Below are 22539 nucleotides of genomic sequence, written 5' to 3'. Positions count from 1 at the left end.
GAGTCAACATGACTCATACACCAGATGTCAGGTGTTGCCAGTGAGTGATAAAGAAATGAAGAGAACAGGACTAACAGAAAAAACAATCAAGATGGATCGTTTACCGTTACTGAGTGCATAACCAATGGGAATTTGTATAGTCATACTTTGATCATGTCAGATGATTGAGGTCAAACTGACTTACAATGCAAAGAACCAGAGCCATTAGCCTACGCTGTCTATTAGTAGATTATGTTTTGTTGCTACAGAACAGTTTGAGACGGTCAGGTTTGGTCAAACGTTTCATTCTTCCAATGGATCATTGGGATTCCAGCCCTGTGAGTGTGAGGCCTAGTCTAGCCAAGTCAGTGATAATATCATTTGGGATTGCAGTGGTCTGCAAGCAGGGACGTGCAGAGAGCGTTAGAGGGGCAGGGGCTGAAATCTCATATAAAGAGGGCCCTTTTGGACAAAAATAGCGAAAATAGCAGATCTACAAGCTCTCAACGCGTCGAGCTTGTAGATCAGCTATTTTCAGAGAGCAACCCAGCACTCTTTAGCTAGTGGAGATGGTGTACTAGCTAGCGTACGACATGGATTTCTAAACAATATACATGGAAGGAAAGAAGTGGCATTTTGCATTTATTTCACCGTAGTAAATGCTGCATTCATGGTCTGGAAAGGGCAGTTTGTTTTACAGACGGGTAAAAGGGCAGGGGCTGAAGCCCCCTTAGATGTCTATGTGTGCACGTCCCTGTCTGCAAGCAATAACCAGACAGGAACGCGTGGCAGAAGTCATGGCACATGGAGAGAACGCCAGATTCTAGGACCCCACTGAAACAGGAAAGCCACAGGCAGAGAAGTTGTAGCTATACACACCCACAGATGGCCTGAATGTACAATAAATGTAATACATGCCAAAACAGAATATGACCTGGCATCCTGCTTTTCCATTTCTAAAAGTCTGCCATGCACTGGCTTATTAGCTAGGCTACCATTAATGTTTCCCATAGAGATTGACAAAAATATTTATATTTAATAATATTTATTTATATTTTATCAATATAATTTTAAGCCTAGAATCAGGATTCGGGTGAATCGTGACCATAAAACCGTTGATACTGTGGAAAAAATAATCACACCTGTGTGAAGTGAGGGGCGCTGATATATTAAAGTCTAACTCATGTTGATTAGGTGATGTAATGGTGATGTAAAACAAACGGTGCCAACACAAACATTAAACGCCATTAACAACAAAGAGACAATATGACGTAATGAGTTACAAAATGATTTTGAAGTTTTCCCTTCATTGTCAATGGCGTTTATTAAACAAACATTGAACTAAAGACAAACGTTAAACCTGTATATATAGGAGGGGCTTAGCGCCCCTCCTATATATGGGGCTAGCTAGCGCCTCTCAAAAATAAATACTGTACAAAAACCACACTCGTGTGAAGTGAGGGGCGCTCTTATCATCATACATCATCACATTCCGTGGCCAGCCAGTCACACCATCACATTCCATGCTACGGACACACGTCCGGACACACAGAGCTGTGCATATTGTGGGGTCTCGAGAGCGACACCCCGCGATGGTAAGTGCGTTGCCAGGGCAACCAGACACGCTGTCAGACAGAAGAAGCCTCGGGCCGTTAGGAACGCCCTCGGCCGTGTGATAGGGAATATATACGTCCCGAATCTCCTCCTCCGCCAGCTGGAGCTGATGGATCGACCGCACCCAAATCAGCAAGCGGCCACACCCGCCATATAAAAAGGAAGACTCAGTCTACGTCTGACAGCGGCTGGTTCACACACACATGCTCACGGAGGCACGCACGGCACACCGTCGAGGGGTAAGACGACACACACACCTCCACCGAACACACATTCATGTGAATAGCTCTGCATGTCTTAACTGTCATTCTCCTCTCATCACAGGCTTTTAGGAACGGTCCAGGGAATGTCCGAGGGACAGAGACACTCGGACTGTATGAGTAAAATATAGAGACGGGAGTTCCAAGTCCGCATATCGCGCGGCGGGAGGGTGGCAGCCCCGCCACAGTGACAGCGACAAGGACACTACCCAAAATAAGGTCGGAAAGAAACCTATAATTCTTGAGTCTACTATTGAGGCCTGTCTAGCGAACAGGCGCTCATTATATACGCCAGGGTGGCAAAACGGCTAGTGCTCTCTTGGAGCTGGAACCCGCTAGGGGAGAAGACCCGCTACAGTTAAAGATAAAGACCGATGACGTCACGAAGCAAGGCAGCGCCGTCACCTCTTATCGTTATTAAAACCACAGCCCTCCAGTGAGGAGCGAGCTATCAGAGACTGTACAAACCTGAGTTGAAATCTAATCTTCTGTTCTCATCCTCTCCAGGCTGGCGACGACGCCTGTGAAACTTAAATTGTATGGAATATAATTTATGCTGAACCTACGTGGGGTTTCTCCTGCATGCATTCTGTATACTTTGCTGCTAAACAAATAAAGAGCCGTTTGAAACTGCTGCAATCCCCTGTTCCGCCTGCTCCTTGACCACTGAGACTCCACAATATATAGGAAGGGCTAGCGCCCCTCCAAAAAATAACTGGATTTCCATATATGCTCTGCCCATATATGGACATATCCGACGGATGATTCTGGAGATATACAGTATGTGAGCATATCAGGTTTATGTCAGGTTTAAATCATAGTTATGACATGGTCTGACTCAGGCATAACCATAAATAAATCCGACACGCACCGACTGTACCACCCGCACATAATTTTGACCAGTGTTGTACAACTATGTATATATAAAGGGCTCACAACTATAGGGATGTCGGGATGACTAGGGAGGAATATTGACTATTTTTGTCGATATCCTGATGTCCAACTCCTAATTTCCGATAACAATATCAACTGATACCGATATACGCAAGTTTTTATTATTATTATTATTATTTTTAGCAAAAGTCAACTAATTGTCAGGTAACAACATTTGACAGTTTGACAATTTAGCAGTAATTGTCTCGCTGACATTACAGGTTTCATTCATCGTTTAATGACTCTAGTGGGACACTTTCGTGTCGGTAAAGGACCCTTCAGGAGAGGAGTTCACTGGCTTGAATCGTCAATAATAACGGAATCATTTAAAACAATGCAAAATGGCCATCTTGAAATTGGAAAGGTTCCATGCCATGACCCCCTGCTGGCTTCCTGTCGAGGGTGTCCTTGAGCAAGGCACTTAACCAGTAAAGCACTATATACTTTGTAGTACGCTGATTGTGCAGAAATAGCAGGTGCTTGCCCTTCATAAAATGGACACGTTTGTATGGATATACATGATAAGTTACCGTGCTAAATATTAAACACCTTCAGGTGTGAAAAAAAAACCAAGTTGTGAATGCAGACAATCTGTAGGTGGAGTATAGGGTGCGAAGCATAACACAGAGTTGATGACGGAGTAAACGATTGTCTTGGATATAATATTATAATTGTGTATACATAAATACAGGCTATTATACAATAACAAATAATTGTAGTGGTAGTGATACTGTGATTAGAGAGGAGATGGCTGTGGATTTAAGCAGGGGACTTGCAGTATACCACACTTATGATGGAGCAGTTTCATCCACCTTTGGTGTGGACATCAGTGATAGGACTCGTCATGGACATTAACCCACATGGACAGTTGGAGACACTGCTGAGGTGGAAAGAAAAGTACAGTATAGGCTATACTTACGTACTTTTACTCCACTACACTCGACTTCCATTCTCTCCCTCATGTCCACAACGGGGAGAAAATAAAAGAGAGAGGGGGGGGGGGGGGGGGGGGGGTGTATAGGTATAAGTATGATGATGAGGGAATGAGTAATGGAAACAAAGGTGGAGAGAAAGCCAGAACAGTGTGTACATTGAATGCGTGCATGTGTGTGTGCATGTGTGTGTGCATGTGTGTGTGCATGTGTGTGTGTGTGTGTGTGTGTGTGTGTGTGTGTGTGTGTGTGTGTGTGTGTGTGTGTGTGTGTGTGTGTGCGTGTGTGTGTGTGTGTGTGTGTGTGCGTGCGTGTGTGCGTGTGTGCGTGCGTGCCTGTTCATAGCAGTTTGAATTGAGCCGAGTATAGCCAATGCAAAAAATTATAAAATGACACGGATGACTTAATATAGAAATAACAAAAGTCATGCTATTTTCCACAAAATCTCCCTGTTTTAACATTACAAGGGACCTGGTCTAAATATCTGGGCTTTCGGATCAACTTCTTTTACAATTTTATTTACACATTTTCAGATTTAAAGACCTGCAGCCATACTGTACAAACATTCACTTTAATTATTTGTTAAAGTCAATCAATATCTCAAGCCTTCTCAGGGGTTTTTATGATAGGAGTGGAGCCAGGAAAGTCATCAAACGTTTGACATCTGCTTGACTATGGTGAGACTATTCTGTGTATCATTGTGCATTAAGAAAAAGCCAGTGGACATCTTACACATCATTGCATTCTGTACGAGGAAGCGAGCAGAGTGACCATATCCTTGTGGTTTAAACTTTAGGCTATACCCTACCCACTGGTTAAGCTGGTCCCTTAATTTATAGCTGTGTGCTACTGTATGTCACCAAAACCCATGGACATACAACCTCCGCTCGCAGGATGTTTTCAGAAAGACTTAAAGGTAAACTACATTACATCAGCTTGCGAATGCAACTTGTTCCTGTTCGCCGATGACTCGGCAGTGCTGGTCTCAGACAGGGATAAACTGCAAATTGAAAAAGCTCTGAAAGTAATCTGCACCTGGCTTGCTGATAACAAACTATGATAGTCTATCATTATTACACCTGGGAAAAACTGAATACATTCTTCAAATAGTAATCTCAGTAAGGCCCGACGGCTTCTCAGTTAAAGTGGGTTGGGTGGCAATATTATCACAAGAAAAGTCCCTACCTAGGTTCCATCCTGGAGGCAAATCATTTATGATATAATGATGGCCACCAATCAAAAAACCAAAGAACAAGATTCCATGTTGCAATGGGCCTGGTCTATAAGATTCGCTACACCACTAAGATACCCATGTACAGTACCTGTCTAAATACTTCCTTATTGTCAACGAAGTCCACACCCACAACACCAGAGGGAGTTCAACAAACAAACCACGTGCAACCCAGATTTGGCTCAAACAAGGGGTTAAATTAATTTCGCTCCTATGTCACTAAAATGTGGAACGCCCTACCAATGGCCATTAATAAATGTGAATCCGTAGACTCCTTCAAAACCACTCTCAAAGTGCACTTACGGGCGGCTGCAATTCAAAACTGGCCCCTTGAAAATAATAATTTCAATCAATCAATCAATCAATCAATCTGATCACTGCTTTTGTCAAAAAATTTGGGACCTAGAGCTTGTTTTTGTACAAGCTAAATCGTATTCTAGATCGTATTTTAGATCATGTACATTTAAATAAATATGAAGATATCATTACAAACATTGAAGTTAGAGACACCTACTCAGACCACGATTTAGTATTGATATCACTAAAGTGTAAGATTAAGTACATTTAAAAAATGTTATTAAAATAAATAATATTATACTGTCTACGTGACAACATATTTTTTTATGAATAATCATAAAAATATCATTTGATATCCATGACTTTTTTTTGGTTGAGAAAGTGGATCCCGGACAGTTCTAAAACGATGGGACTGTATATACTTTATAGATAGAAGATTTTACCATACTTCAAAATACTACTTTTTTTCCTCCAAAAGCAAGGTACGTTGCAAAAAGCTAATCCTAATAATTCAATATTGCAAACGTTCTTTCACAGAGAGGATGAGATTTTAAAGTTTGCAGCGGTCTACAGTACTTGCACGGTCTGCTTGCGCACTAGTAGGCCATTGCCTATACTTGTGTGCAACAAGCAAGTAGACACTCGACAGAGTGCAGTTCTAGTTATTTATGTTTGCTTTCATTGTCTCTTGTATTCTGTATGTTATTGTGCTGCCCTAAAGAATCATTTCTAAATATCCAACATACCAATTTGCATTAATACAAACAAATAAAGTGAGGAACTTCAGTGTACAGCACTAACAGCTTTAACCATGTCAATCAAGTAGAAAAGTGTGCTCGCCAGGTCTGGTAGAATCCAATCTGATTATATCAGTGCTTAATCATAAAGATTTGGAAACACAAACATGATTTGCCTGCATGCAGTCTGAAGAGCTATACAGTGGAATTCAAATGAGCACAAGGTACTGGTTTTCTCTGAGATGATGCCTGGAATGTATAGTCACTGTCTAAAAGTCCACATTGGTCATATTATATCCAGTGCATGACGGCTGCCTTCCAGGCATCTCTGAGGGAAAAAAGGACCTTGTGCACGCAGGGCCCGTTAGCTTATATATATGCAGCCAGGCACAAGAATGCTACTGTACACTTCAAAGGGCTTGTTTGCATGAGGTTTGGACAAAATCTGTAGTAGTAGCCAAACATGTGTTTGCCTCATGGTGGCGCTATAAGAGGCCAGTTTAAAAAAAAAATCACACCCGTGTGAAGTGAGGGGCGCTCTTATCATGATACATCCTCATATACATCACATTCCGTGCTCAACCAATCAAATCATCACAAATGACACAAATGTCATATGCCCGTCTGCCCGATGATGATGATAATAATAATAATAAAACTTTATTTGTATAGCACCTTTCATGACATGAAATGCAGCTCAAAGTGCTTTACAGAAAAATGGAGAATAAAAGAAAAGCAAGGCAACAACATTAAAAACAAGCAGTAATGCAATACAGTGAGGACATGAATAACAAAAATAAAAAATAAAAGATCAATTAAATGATGATGACGAACGTAAACTAACAGTACTAACGTAAACTAACAGTACTAACGTAGCCCCAATATGTTCCCTCGGTCCCTTTGCTCATTCTGTTGCTCATTCAAAAGCCAATTACCGACGAAGGGTTGACGCTATCAGCATTAGCATCAGATGTTCCCCTATGCCAGAAATGGCTATAGCACGCTCTGTGTTAAGCTATAGTGCGGGCGCATTTTGCCCCATTTGTACACTCAGAATAAAATGTACACTGAGGACTTTACAATGTAGATTGTGGTCCCAGATAAATCATGTCAAATGGGTGTCTGTGGCCAACTGCGACTGCGGCCGACACTTGGAAAGTAACACATTTCACTTTCTATCTAATGCCTGTGTAACCCTAAATTGTTGTTATTTAAAGATGGGGTGCCGTGATTTCTTTTCCACCCTAAAACACGAGTATCAGGTATTATTATTATATGAAAGAACTTTTTCTAAAAAGTGTACAGTATTTGTTAAAATGTCGTTTTTATGTGGACACGCCCTTCATTATTATATAAGTATATATGCCTGGTTTGCCTATTATTGGGATGGGTGGTGATCCACCTGAACTGAAGACAAAGGGAAGACATCATTGCACATAACAACCACCCCAAGGGGTCTAATGAAGTACTGTCACCTCATAAACACATGAACAACAAAAAAAATCACTACACTCCATCTTTAAGGAATGGACCAATATTAAACTATGCAAGTATGCATGGCATGCCGTTATCAGAAGAAAATATACAACATCACAGGAAGCCTGGTTGGACAAGGTGACCGTGGATGTTGTTTTCGTGTTTGTTTTATCCCTTTGTTGCTCATTGTGAGCTCATGCAGCGGTATATCCAGAAGGTACAGTGCGTTATACAGTGGCACATCGTCGAGCTCAGCGCTTGTGTCCTGAAGGCTTCCTTAAATCGTAAATGGCCTGTAATCCCCTGATCCTCTCACCTCATTCCGTTCTTTCCACTGTTCTGTCCTTCCCATGTTTCCTCCTTTAAACTGCAGGAATCCTGTAAAGTAACTATAGTAACAGATGTGCGACGCATGCATGCTAGGGCTCTCAGCCTGCTCGGCCCATGGGAATAGAAGCGCAGCACAGACAACCGCAACATACTGTAAGATTTTCCTCTCTTTATACCTATATAGATGTTTATTGTTTACATTAGTCATAGCAATATTAAAGGTATATATTCAGTGATTTCACTTCATTCAAATATTCAAATATACAGTTCCTCCCTGTACCTGGGGTAAAAAAACCAACCCGTATCAGGATAGAGAGGGGCCTTCCGCCAATCATGATCGAGCCTTGGTGTGCGACTGTGCGTGCTGGTGGGCCTGTTGCGTGTCCCCCCCCCCCCCACTGTAGTGCGTGCATGTGCACATCTTATAAGAGATGTGCAAATGCAGATGTGAAAATACAAAGTGTTGTACTGGGGGGGGGGTCATATTTTGACTGCCTGTCATAATTTCACCCCCCTCCCCATCTAATTATTGGACAGTATTAGGATGTTGATATTGATTTTGTATTCATCCTTAGCGCCCCAAATCACACCTTAGAAAGCATGAGTGTCTATCCTTGGCCTGAAGAAACATTGAAGACCCACGCTGCAGTGTTAGACCACAGTATAGTGTATAAATTCTTAGACGGAAAGCTCATGCAATGCATAATATATTAGGCTTATATAGGCTATAGCCGACACATTCCTATTTAGGCCTAGAGATGCAATTATAGTAGCCTAAGATATGCTGCCCAAATCATGTTTTTGTGCATAGTCACACGTTAACGTCACACATTCCACAACCAAAACCCTGCATAACCACAGGGCACCCTTCCACACCAATTATATTTCACCCTGAGTGACGAGAAAAATGTCAATGTTTGACATTCATTCAATAGGAAGTTGTCCAAAAAGAAAAACCCTGGCTGTCCAGGATGGGCTGGGATCGTTTTAGTCACACACACACACACACACACAGGGTCACCATGCGCGTGTGTGTGTGTGTGTGTGTGTGTGTGTGGTCTCAGGTCTGTCTCCCCACACCCCTCACCCGCAACCCCCCACCCCTGACTTCTGACGGGAAAAACTATCAAGTGAAAGGAGGGGAAGCTCGACAGGAATAAACACGCTTTCTGCTATCTGATCCTTTTAGATCGGAGTCAGAAAAATACAGAAACAGAGAGAGAGAGGGGGGGGGGGGGGCTGTGTGTGTGTGTGTGTGTGTGTCTGTGTGTGTGTGTGTGTGTGTGTGTGTGTGTGTGTGTGTGTGTGTGTGTGTGTGTGTGTGTGTGTGTTTACTATAATTGTGAGAGCCAAATGTAGAAGTATAGTAGAATTTGAGAAACTGAGGACCGTTTTCAACAATATAGTTACATTTAGTCAATTAGAGTACGGTCATAATTAGGCAAATATTGGGGTTGGGATTAGGATTAGCATTAGGTAGTTAGGGGTTGGAGTTACAGTATGTGTGTAACTGCTCATCATTATTTTGATCTGCTCTGCGTTCGATTAAACTTCCCTGTGTTTACGATACCCCCAAAGGAACATCTTGACTGCAGCAAACAAGAACCAATCGCATCATCAAGACATCATGCAGCAGGATCCTACGTGTAGTGGCGTGTTAGTGTAAAGGTTGATCTACTGTCTACAGACTACAGCAGTGGTCCTCAAACCTGTGCATGCCAACTAAAGGACCCCCCCTGAAAATCTTTTGTTCCAGCTAGGGAACATTTAAAATGTTTCAAAAATATATATCCATTATATTTCACATCTTATTCATGTTCCTAACCTGACTCTGCCAGATGGGGGCGGTATTGAGTAACCATGTTCCCCAAGACAGCATCCATCTGAGATCGCTCAGGGGGTTGAGCTAACACCGAACCAACCCGGTTCGAACCAATGAGCGTGAGCTAAGGCCAGGATATGTGCGAAACCGGAGGTGAGGCTATGTAGAAGCGGCTCTTGTGTTGTCGTTTTTTCACTAGTCAACATGGCCGCTACCATGAGCAAGACCGATATGACGATAGATGCTGCAATAACATCGGTTATTTCTCAACTGGACAATATTTCTTCGTTGAAAGAAGAGCAAAGTATGGCACTGAAGGCTTTTCTGCGTGGAAAATATGTTTTTGCTCTCCTCGCGACTGGCTTCGGCAAGAGTTTCATTTACCATACGTCACGTAGACACGTCAATATGATTGGTTGTGTTTGCACGCCCACACGGTGATAGACAGACGGTCCCATCCAATCATCTACCAAGTATCTTGGAAAAAAAAGGAACAGCCCCATCATCGAATTGGCTCCCGAGATCCCGGATCCCAATAAGCTGTGAAACAAATGTGTGTAGCAAGCTTCTTGGATCTGTCAGCGTCAGGTTAAGAGTTTCCCCGGCCGGAAGGAACGCTTTATTCCGACCAGTTCCTTTCCCCTCCATCAGGCACCCCGGCTGGCATGGGAGAGGTAGTTTAGAGACCAGGATTACGGCATGTTTTTGTGAGGGTACCTACCCGACACGGGGAGAACATGCAAACTCCACACAGAAAGGCCCTTTCGCCAACCCCGCCTCGGGTATGGGCACTGATGACGCGGAGGAGGGAACACGCCCCCAGTGCCCACAGCATCCCCAGCGGGAATCGAACTCGGCTATCTTTTAAGAGGTTAATGATTATGAAATCAATGACATTGTTGAAAGAGGAAACTGGACTTGCCAACGGACACAAGTATAACATCAACGTATATGTGTCATATGTGACTCAAAGCCATGAAGTGAGCAGATTGTGGTGAAAACAGAGAGGCCTGGATTTACGCAAGAACAATACAAGCGGATTGTGGCTTTTTATCCTGGATGATTCAATGGGTGTTCCATGTTCAGCCTGCAGTCACTCTCATTCAGAACCAGCCATAAATCCAGGCAGCAGACCGTTAATATTTCCTGTATCTTTTCTCAAGGACGTTTTGACGGCAAAGGCACATGATGACTACGGTATACACACAGATACAGTACAGTACAGTGTGGACTGGTAACTAACTCGTTTTGGTTTACTGGAGCAGTTACTCCAACCTCCGAGCCAGCTCTCCTTTGCCGTCTTAGTCAGAGATGTCATCTGGATCATGTATATGGTTGAAAGAAAAAAAGAGAAATAAGCTGTATTTTATCAATTTATCTGCAGTTAAACAGATTAAAGCCTATATCCTCCCAACTTTTAAGCAACACCCATTCCAAGCAGGGCAAAGCCCTGCCAGTAATCTCAACAGCCTGGAGTATATTCTTCAAGGACTCACAGGGCAGAACAACAGCACTGCTCTTACATGCAACGCCGTTCCAAACTCCACACTTTACAATGACAGACTGCCTCCTCTGTTTCCACTAATGAACTCCAATGGACCGCTCTCTCCATTAACAAAAATACCCTCAATAAGTACTCGGAGGGGGGGGGGGGGCAATGGTGGTGGGAGGGGATAGAAGTTGGCACCAGTGCTGCATACTTGATGAAGGATTACACAGAAATGGAGGGAGGGGGGGTTCATCAGAATGGCAAACCGCCATCGAGAATGAATAAACGAGAGAGAGAGAGAGAGAGAGAGAGAGAGACTGAGACTGTGTGCGTGCGTGCGTGCGTGCGTGCGTGCGTGCGTGCGTGCGTGCGTGCGTGCGTGCGCACACTGCATCTTACTCCAAGGTCCATGCGACCGACCTATCATTACCAGATGACACAGTGAGGGTGGCTGTCAGCCGACTCACCGCTTAGTGCCTTAAGTCTGTCTCTCTCTCTCTTTCTCTTATCCTCTTTCTCTTATCCCCACTCTGTACTCCCCCCCCCCCACACACAGACACACACACACACACACACACACTCACACACACACATACACACACCCTCCCCCAACCCCTCTTCACTCCTTCCAGCTGTTTTTTGTAGAGCGAGGCACGCCAGGGGGAAGTCCTCCACCGATTGTTTCAGTTCTGAGAGGCAGCGTGGCGGTCGACCCCTCCCTCCTTCTGCCTCTCTCTCTCTCTCCCCCTCTCTCTCTCTCTGGCTGTCTGTCTGTCTGACTCTCTCTCTCTCTCTCTCTCTCCTCCCCATATCGTGACAGAGCACACCTGTCTGGTCTTGGCTGCGCGCGCTCTGAGTCCAATTACTCCGTATAGGCCCTCGCAGGCGTTCCACACTGTCACCCGCTGCTGCACTCGGCTGGATTTTTTTTGGGAGCCAAGCTCATCTCGATCGCTGCACCCCTCCACGGTCTCTCTCACCTTCACTGAGCACAGGTAGGCGTTTACAGGGCTTTAACTATATGGGGATATCCGTGCAAGGGAAGTTGGGGAACGATGAATGGGGGGGGCATGCACATTGTGCTGTAAATACAAAAAGTATTATGAATGAGTGATGCGAGGACGGAAAGGAAATTGGGAAATATTAGAGGATGGATGGTTTTCGATTGCTGTTGAACCTTTGCCACTTTCCGGTCGCTCTGCAGCAAATATATTTGGTACCATTTTGTTTGCATTATTTCCTTTCCTTGAGAAGTTCTGCTAGATAAGAGTCTTACACGATCCATGTACAGTGTGTGTGTCCATGTGTTTACGCACGCTGGTGATGATGCACTTTCAAAGAGATCAAGGAGAAGTGATGACTGCGTGTGCGCGTGCATGTGTATGTGTGTGCGCGAGCGCACATGTGAATGTGTTGCTTCTCAATCACGTGCTCATCTGTGTGCCAGGTTGTTTGCCCTCGTCCCTGCATATAGTCTTTGGGTCTTTGGAACACAATAAGTCATTATTCCCAGTCCACATGCATACAGGACTTCCTACTTATTTGCACCATAAACAGACGGTCTACAAGCTGACAGTATACCTTCATTGCAAAGCTTTGTATAGATCGGCTATTTACGCTATTATCATCACACATCATCATCTCATTCCGGGGCCACTGAGAATTGACGTCCTAATAACCTTCATCTTCAATGGTTGTGTTTACACAAACACTCAAAACGTTGTCCATTCATCGTCAACGGCATTTCATTTGTGTCGGGGCCAACACTCACAACTGGCCTATCATTATCAATGGCGTTTGATGTTTGTGTTATAGGGCAATGTTTGTGTTTACACACACACACCCGCAAAGCTGGACATAGGAGGGGCTAAGCTTCCCTTCAAAAGTAAAAAGTATAGCGACGGCAGGTTGTAGCGGGGGAGGTGGGTATAGCACCTATATATTATGGATGAATGAGGGAAAGGTTTTGGCACAAGAGAGGGTACCAGCGTCCACATGTTGGTCTGTTTTTCACCCATCATCCTCTCCATGTCATCCTCCTCCACCCACCGGACACCACGTTGTCTCCTCTGTGGTCTCGGCGGGTCGCGGTTTGGAGTTTGTTGCCTCTTTGTGGCAATTGACCAAGTGAAGTGTTTTGACATGGCCTGCAGGCTGTTTGGATGTTACTCATACGCTATAAGCGTGGGTGTGTGTTAGTGTCACTTTACGTGTACCAAAGTGGACAAATGCTGTTGTGTTATACACATTCTTGAATACATTCCTTTTCGGGCCTTGCCTTTTCTTGACACTCACTGCTCCAGTGGGAAAGCTTTTAGGTTTTTACAAGTCCATTTCTTCTCGCTTGTTGGTTTTAATTCAATCCTTTCTCGTTCCTTTTGAATTGTCTGCCTCTCTCTCTCTCGCCGTCTCTTTCTCTCTCGCTTTTGCGGGCGTTTGAGCATTCTAGAAGCACAAGAGAGAAGAAAAGAGGCTGAAATAACAAGAAGGATTTCTTTGTGTTTATTCAGCCCATTACCGTTTGTCAAGCCCCTCATTGGAAAGCTCTGTGTTTCTCAGACTTTCCATCTCAGCGGTTCGTGTAGGAGTGCAGACAACACACACACAGGCCATTTCAACTCCACAACCTCCAATCTCCTCTTATCTATATCTGCTCAGAGCTCTGTTTCTCATCAATGTGAACCGTTCCTCGGCCCGCCTTCAGTGCAGTGTTTTGGTATAGGAGCGGAGCAGGGTCTGGTGATTGCTAGGGGCAACTAAAAGTGAGAAGCTTTGAAGAGGAGATGAAAACGCAAAACCACAGCCATACCTATAGCAACATCCCTATTAATCATGTAATGTTTCTTTTTCTCCTTTTCCTCTCTTTTCTTTTCTTTTTTCCATTCTTTTGCTGATTATATTTAACTTATTATTATTTCTTCGTTTTAACCCATTATGACCTGGAGGGCTGATTCTACAAATGCCTTCTATATATCAGTGCAGTTCTCAGACACACTTTCACAATTTTTCTAAAAATGTTCATCAAAAACAGCATCAGATGCGAGCTTGTAGATCTATCTAAAAATGACCCGGGTGATTTCCCAGCTGTTGCCAGGGTTAAAGAACTTTCTAACCGAGAGTTATCTGATCATTATTATCATTAAAAGCTTCCTCTACTGTATATCAAAGAGCTTCCTCTATATCAAAGCTTCCTCTAGTATGGAATTCCCTGCTAACTCATTTCATCTCTGATAGCATATGATCTGGAGTGTACTGAAAAAGGAACTATACAGAATAGAATAGAATAGAATAAATAGACACTGTACTGTACTGTACAGTACAGTATGTGCTGGAGTACATGGTTGCTGGATTCAGTCTTGTGTGTTTGAGCTGTACAGATGTTTAATATTAACAGCCGGAATGAGTTAGGGGGGAGGGGGAGGGAGGGAGGGAGGGTTTGGAGGACACTGGGTCCATGAGCTCGCTGCACCCAGGGGCTGCATTTTTCCATCTGGACCTGAAATGTCTGGGGCGAAAGAGCAAAGGAACAATGGAGATGAATGGACCTCGGCCATGAAAAGACTCCCCCCCCCCCCCCCCCCCCCCCTCCCCATTCTCTGGAATACCAGAAAGTTCCACATGTGTATTCTCCTGGCCAATTTATTTTCTTTTTTCTTTTCTTTTTTAACTGTAGAAGGGTTAGAAGAAGAAGAAGAAGAAAATATATATCGTAAGCTATATGGAAGGGAGGAGGAGAGCACAGGAAGGAAGGAACTATAAGAAGGGAGGAGGTGATGGAAAGAGAATAAAAGGGAGAATAGGTTTTTGGACAGCTTGCGTCCATGTCTGTTTGATAATGGTTCTGAGGTTCTCCTCGTGGAAGCATCTGAAATGTGGTTCCAACCACTTTGCTGGCCGACTCCAGGCATGCCTTAGGGACCTCAAATTGATCTGTTGGTGGCGGTTATGGTCCTGATATGGTTCTTTTTTTCTTCTTTATTATCTCGAAAACCTCAACCACATATGTCAATGGCCTCTAATTTGCCCTGGACTTCGGTTTGAAGCATGGTCTGACCCTCTCTAGACGATGGGTTGACCGGTTATACAGGGGCCGGGCGAGTCTCCAAACAAGACTCATATGGCATTACTCCAGCTGAACTCATTGTCTTGACCACGAATTTCCAGATGCAGAAAAAAAAACATGTCAGAAATCTTTGTGTGAAAACAATGCCAAATGAAATGACCCCTGCCAATGTGTGTGTGTGTGTGTGTGTGTGTGTGTGTGTGTGTGTGTGTGTGTGTGTGTGTGTGTGTGTGTGCGCGCGCGCGGGTGCGTGCGTGCGTGCGTGCGTGCGTGCGAGGCGTGCACACAAAAGGGCACAAAACATGCACTTGTTGATGTGTTTTAAAGCGGGTGCACACGTGTGTTTTAAATGTCCCGTAGCCTTGTAAATACCTTCCCATGATTCATTGCTGTCAGAGCTTCCGGAGGGGCAGTATAGGCTATACACAGACCTGTTGGCCAGTTGGGGAGGGGGAGGTCCAGGTCTGCAGACAATGGATCACAGACGCTTGCAAGACAGCCAGACAGTATATAGACAGATGGCTATAACTTATACATCTCTTGTGTTTTCCTGTATACATGTTGATTTTAAACATTGTGACGCTAAGGGCAGTAAGGGCATGCATTGTTTTCCATTTCAGCAGTGCAGAGGTGCGAGAGAGGGGTTGTCGAGTGAACGGAGATCTAACAAATATAACAAAATGGAAACAGGCGAGGGGGACGATGACTCATCATTTTTTACACGTCTCAAATTTCAGAGAAACGAGCAAAAGAAAGATGAGAAAGGGGGTAATGACGGGAAACTCCCAAAGAGTCTCTCTCTGCTTACAATTTAAAATGTTGGGATGAATCAGATGCTGTTAGTGTTATCCATATCCAGAGCGATCAGGGTATAAAACAAGGGGGAGAATAGTGTGCAAAAGAGAACAATTTAGAGCTGCAAAGAAACTAGGATATCAGGTATAAGCAATCTATCCAAAACAAACAATATGCTACTGTATCTAAATAACATCCTTAGCCTTCGGGACGAAGCCAATAGTATACACCTGCATAGCATTATAGCATCTATCTGAGTGAGCGCTATAGAAGGTGAGGTAAAAGTCTGAAGAGAATTTTCGGAATGAGGTGGAAAAAATGGGGAGTGCAGAGTCTGCTATCTGTCCGGGATTTATCAGGAACACTAAACTATATAGGACTTGTGGAGGGTGAAGGGAGAGACGGATGAGACAACATCGGAAGGGAGATGATGCCGCCTATTGGCCTAAGGGGTTAGAGAGAGTCAACCTCCACACCCTCCTCCGCTCAGCGAGAGAGAGAGATCAGCCGAGGAATGACAAATCACAGGCCTCAGGCTTCACGCAGAGGGCAGGAGCAGAGAAGATGCACAGCAGGGGCTGCTTAAATGTTTAAAAGCCTGGGCTTGTTGCTACTATACTATACTTTATCTCCACCATATCCGTTTTCCATTGATTGAAAGCACAGACGTTCTTCTCTCTCACCACCAGGCTGTTGTTGTTTTTTTTTCCCCCCTCCACATCTGTCTAACGCACGTGCACACACACGCAGCACTTTGATATGCCCCCTGCAGGCGACTCCTGCCAGATTCCTCAACCTCTTTGAAGGGCCCAGAAAGAGTGCCGATCCAAATAAAGTTCACACAGCTTAAATTGTCGTCAGACTCCCTCCACCCCCCGCTGATCAGAGATCGGAGTAAAAACGTTTCACGTTGCACATTACCGACGTTTGGGCTCATAATATGCGATGCCCGGCCACTGCTCCTCCCCGAAAATAAATAAAGGTCTGCTTTGAAAGCTCAACAATGAAGTTTACATACATTCAGTGTAAAGAATAAAGTTTCCCCAAGCAATTCCAAATACTTTGTATTGATGGAAAGACTATAGTTGACTGCTCAATATCACCCATTGTTACTGTACTGTAACTGTATATCTGTACTGCTGCACATGCAGTTTAACTTTAGCTTTGTTTTACATCAGTGGTTACCAAAGTGGGATCCGGGGACCCCTAGGGGTCCTTGAGGGAGTTCCATGGGGTTCCTCCGTTTAACCCTCTAACACCCGCATTAATTTCTACTTGCAAAAAATAGATTTCAACCTTACTACTACTTTGTACTACTAGGACTGACACTAAAAAATATGTTAAAAAAAATAAAAAAATAAAGTTTGATGAAAATGTTATAATAATTATATAATAATTATATAATAATATAATAAATTAATAATTTACATTTGGGGGATATCTTTCACAATAATGAATAAAACATGTTCTAGACATTCTAATGATCACAAAAAAACATATATTACAATTATTTTACCTACTTTTATTAGGGTAAAGGTCAAAAGTCTTAGGTTAAAAAATGTTCAAAATCGCACAGAGTCCAGACATTTTTTATTTGTGTGAATTTCAGCCTCTGTGGGGGGTGTTTATATGCAAATATCATGACCAATGGCATTGAAATGGCATTGAAATGGCATTGCAATGAACATCACTGATGACGTTTAGGTGAAAAAAGAACAGAAAAAAATAATAATAATTTAGTAATTAATTAAATTAAATTTGTTGCTAAAAAGCAACTCTGGGTGCTAGAGGGTATAGGAACCAAATGGGTCTGTAACTCAGAGAGTGTAGAAATGTATACACATCTGTACACTCTCAGAGTTAAATTAACTTCGATTTTTACAATATACATTGGGGTCCCAGAGATCGAAATGCCAATAAAAGCCTATAATCCGGGTCAAACCAGGGGGGCCCTTGAAATGAAAATGGTTGGAAATCACTACTAAAGCTCTTATGGGGGTCCTTGGTATATATATATTGGGCTAATGAGTGTCATGTCGGGGGTCCTTGACATGAAAAGGTTTTGGAACCACTGGCTTACAGAACTCTTTAACCAGTATAAGGCGTCTACGTATATACTGTAAGTGTGCAAACATTTTAGTTGGGTTTTCTTTCAGCAGTGATTCTTGGAGTTGTCAAAAGAAATGTCGACATGGGTACGATTTGGACTTACTCATGTCATGTTGCAGCATGCTGCTGAGATAGCCCTCTAGGTTCAGCTCTCTCTCTCTCTCTCTCTCGCTTCTCTCTCTCTCACACACACACACACACACACACACACACACACACACACACACAGCATGTGATGCACGCACAAAGCAATATACAGTAAGTATGCTCATGCATCAACAAATCCTTGAACCGAGTGGCTATATAGTGTAGCGGTCCGGGCACCTAGGCTGCTAAACCAGCCTGATGGCATGCCGCGGGTTCGACTCCCAATCCCGACGACGTTTGCCGCGTGTCACCCATGCATCTCTCTGCCCATTTCCTGTCACCTATACTGTACACCAGGGATACTCGAATAGATTTACCTGTGGGCCACATTACAAAAATGGCAAGGGGCCAGGGGCCAGTAGATAAAATGACGACATTAATGATACTTGATAACTTCTCTCTTTCAATTGCTTTATTTTCGCAAAATGTATACATTACATACATGTATTGTATAAGTACAATGTGCAAGCTGTCTGCCTGCCTGTCTATGAGTAGCTGTCTGTCTGCCTGCCTGCCTGTCCAATTGTCCATGAGTAGCTGTCTGTCTGCCTGTCTGAGTAGCTGTCTGCCTGCCTGCCTAATTGTCCATGAGTAGCTGTCTGTCTGCCTGTCTATGAGTAGCTGTCTGCCTGCCTGCCTAATTGTCCATGAGCTGTCTGTCTGCCTGTCTATGAGTAGCTGTCTGCCTTTCTGCCTGTCCAATTGTCCATGAGTAGCTGTCTGTCTGTCTGTCTATGAGTAGCTGTCTGCCTGCCTGCCCAATTGTCTATGAGTAGCTGTCTGCCTTCCTGCATGCCTGTCCAATTGTCCATGAGTAGCTGTCTGTCTGTCTATGAGTAGCTGTCTGCCTTCCTGCCTGTCCAATTGTCCATGAGTAGCTGTCTGCCTGCCTGTCCAATTCTCCATGAGTAGCTGTCTGTCTGCCTGTCTATGAGTAGCTGTCTGACTGCCTGCCTGTCCAATTCTCCATGAGTAGCTGCCTGTCTGTCTGCCTGTCTATGAGTAGCTGTCTTCCTGCCTGCCAGCCAGCAAGTTGGTTAACAGAAAATAAATTGTTATGGCTGAGTAAAATAAAATACAATAAACACAATTTGCCTGAAAATAGATTACCCAGCTATGACCTTTTTCATGAAAAAAAATGAGTAGTGATATGGCTTGACTGAGTAAAATAAAACAATCTACCTGAAAATAGATAGCTATAAGTGAAGAGCAATTTCCGCAATTTCCGCAATTACCATTTCCGCAATTTCCGCAATTTCCATTTCCGCAATTTCCTCAATTTCCATTTCCGCAATTTCCATTTCCACCATTTCCGCAATTTCCGCAATTACCATTTCCGCAATTTCCGCAATTTCCATTTCCGCATTTCCGCAATTTCAGCAATTTCCATTTCCACCATTTCCACAATTTCCGCAATTTCCATTTCCATTTCCAACTATTAATGGCAGCTGGGTTTCATCATTCAAATAAAATAGAATTCTGTCCGTTTAGCTATAAAATTATGTCAGGGAATAGGGATACACAGTATATGTCTTTCATTTGCATTGCATCTCCCCCCCCCCCCCCCCCCCCAAGCTTTTATTTTCGTTCGAGTAATAGTACAACTCTAATAGTATTACTTATAATAATGTAATTAAAGATAACTTCATTCAGATTTATTTATTTTTATTTCATTTTCCAGACTTTTTTTTCTTCTTTTTTTTAGATTTTCATTGGTGGGCCAGTCATAATGGTCCCGCGGGCCTGATGTGGCCCGCGGGCCTGAGGTTGAGTATCACTGCTGTACACTACCCAAGGAAGGCATGAAAAGCCCAAAAAATATGACTTTGAAAAAAGAAATGCTTGAACTGTGTTAATCAACCATCCGTATTTGTCCCTCTGAAATTGACATTTTTATGTAGAGGCGCGGCTAAAAAGGAGACCTATATACGTATAGGCCCCTGAGGGATCATCAATTAAATATAATAGGGTTCTCAAACTTCTAATGATTATGGAGGCTGCGCCATCTGCCCCAAAAAAAAGAAAATAGCCCGACCAACAGCAGATATGTGGGTCCAAGATCCCAATTTTGGACAATCCTAATCCACCGATCAACTGATTGTTGGACAGATATTTTGTCAAAACATACATTTTCATGTTAAGTTGGTAAAATCTGAAATAGCTGATCTAGCTCAAAACGCGGCACAACATGATGATGCGCTGTATATGCGTGTATAGGGTATTGACATTTTCTTTTCTAAATCTGACAACGTGGAGGCGGAAGGCAGGTGAAATGTCCACTTCCGGTTCATACCGTTCATACTGTGGCGAAGAGAGACATCTATCGTATAAACCACTGAAATGAGCATATATGACTCAATATTGCGTCCTTGGCAGTCAAGCACTGGATTTGTGTGTAACGTAAACATTTCGTCCTTGGCAAGACAACATTTCAAGTTACATTTTTAACTGCAAATGCAACCATTTGCCACACAACATAACAATGACCACCACGCTACCTTGTGGATATTGTGATGACCATATTCTTGTTTATCCTGAGGTTTGTTAGTAGAAGAGCGCCCCCCCTCCCAAAAAATAAATAAATACATAAACGAAATAAATTAACTGACTTGGGAAAAACTTTTGTTTTTCCTTTCTGTGGTTTCAAATTGTTACTTTACGTCCAGGCAAATGTACTGTGACTGATTATGACTCGCTAGGCAATTACATGTTCTTGTGTGTGTGGAGTGGAGTTGTTTAATGCTCACAGCATTGTGTTGTCAGAGCTTTGAGCTTGGCCGCTCTCTGACTGTCTGGTTCACATTAGGAACTGCTGAAATGTTTATGGACTAAGATAAATCGGGGGATACACAGGAGGTTGTCTTTTATAATGGCTTCCTGTATGTGCGTGTGTGTGTGTGTGTGTGTGTGTGTGTGTGTGTGTGTGTACGTGCATCTACAGTGCAGTGCGTGCCTGTGGTCATGGCTCGAATCCAAGGAGATAAGGTTCAACGATGACAATTGATGGGTTACCGTATGTGCTAATGTGGACAAAAGTGAATTCCCGAACATGCATTATGTCAATAGTTAAACAGGTAAGATTCACCTTACTTAGATCAGTCTTAATTAATTAGGCCTGCACTGGTTAATCAAACGAATCAATTAAAAAAAGAGTCCTTTGTGACAAACTTCATCTAAAAAGAAAGTATTTACAGTATACAGTTTGAAGCAGACTTTCCTTTGCATCATCGACATGCAGAGCCAAGTGTGCAGACATGCAGGCTTTCATTGGACTGAGGTTTGAGCTTCACTTAGATAAGAGAATTCTTACAACAGCCAACATTACTCAGTGGGTTGAAAGAAAAGAGTGGAACAGCATGTTCTCTCTGGATCTAGACTGGAGATTACTTCTTCATCATTCACCAAAACGCTCAGTCAGACATGTCAAATGGTCAGCAAACTCAGCATGGAAAACTGCACGCATGCGATTACATGCTATGATGTATTTAGTATTATTATATTTATACTATTATTATTGTTTTGTAGCCGAGAGAGACAGGAAATATGCAGCAAATGGTATACGTCCAGCTGGGAAAGGAACCGGGAACTCCTAACAAATTGTCTATTTATCGGGTTGTCACCACACATTTCAACTTGGATACCGTTTATTTTCAAGCCAAATATGTACTGTTTCAAAGAGGATTATATATGCTCAAATAACAGTAAACTATAACTTTGTGACTGTCCTCAGAAAGCTATATATCATATTATGACCTATTCACTATAGTCGGTCAAGGAAATGTGAACAGTTGATTTTCATAATGAAAATCAACTACTGTGGTAATGGGGCAGGCCCCCTTTCCCTGTGGTGTCCTCCAGGGATAAACGTTGGGCACTTTATCGTGTTCAATTTATTATTATGCTTCCCTTGGGTCATTATTTGCAAACACAATATCCATTTTCAGGATTATTCTACAGGGTGGCAAATTCATGCTCTATTTCAGACAGGGCAAATTAACCTGTACATGATAAATGACAGTGCATGGTGCAAAGTATAACTAAGCACATTTACTCAAGTACTGTACTTACAGTACATCCCAGAGGCAAATATTGTACTTTTACTACACTACAATTATTTGATTACTAGTTACTTGTAGATTGTCCTTATCATTACAAAACATGCATTAACCACTTCAGCCCTATATACACATTTCGGCCCATTTGAAAATAGAGATGTATACATGCTCACACAACCACTGTTGTAATCAGGCCCTTTTCCTGTGGTGTCCCTCAGGCATAAACGTTGGGCTCTTTGTCGTGTTCAATTTATTATGCTTCCCTGGCTT

General features: G+C 43.1%; 1 protein-coding gene across 1 annotated transcript in view; it reads left to right on the top strand.

Annotated features, from left to right (window-relative positions):
* Positions 1-11957: 11957 nt before the first annotated feature.
* The window catches only part of dcn (decorin), a 30396-nt gene continuing 19814 nt past the window's right edge, over positions 11958-22539 (top strand). The window contains exon 1 of the mRNA XM_080757675.1: positions 11958-12095. The gene's annotated coding sequence lies outside the window, so the exon portion shown is untranslated. The remainder of the gene's footprint in view (positions 12096-22539) is intronic.

Source organism: Protomyctophum bolini (genome assembly GCF_963924005.1).
Source record: "Protomyctophum bolini genome assembly, chromosome: 23".
Lineage (NCBI taxonomy): Eukaryota > Metazoa > Chordata > Actinopteri > Myctophiformes > Myctophidae > Protomyctophum > Protomyctophum bolini.
The sequence above is the reverse complement of the archived record's forward strand: the minus strand, read 5'-3'. Positions and strand labels throughout refer to the sequence as shown.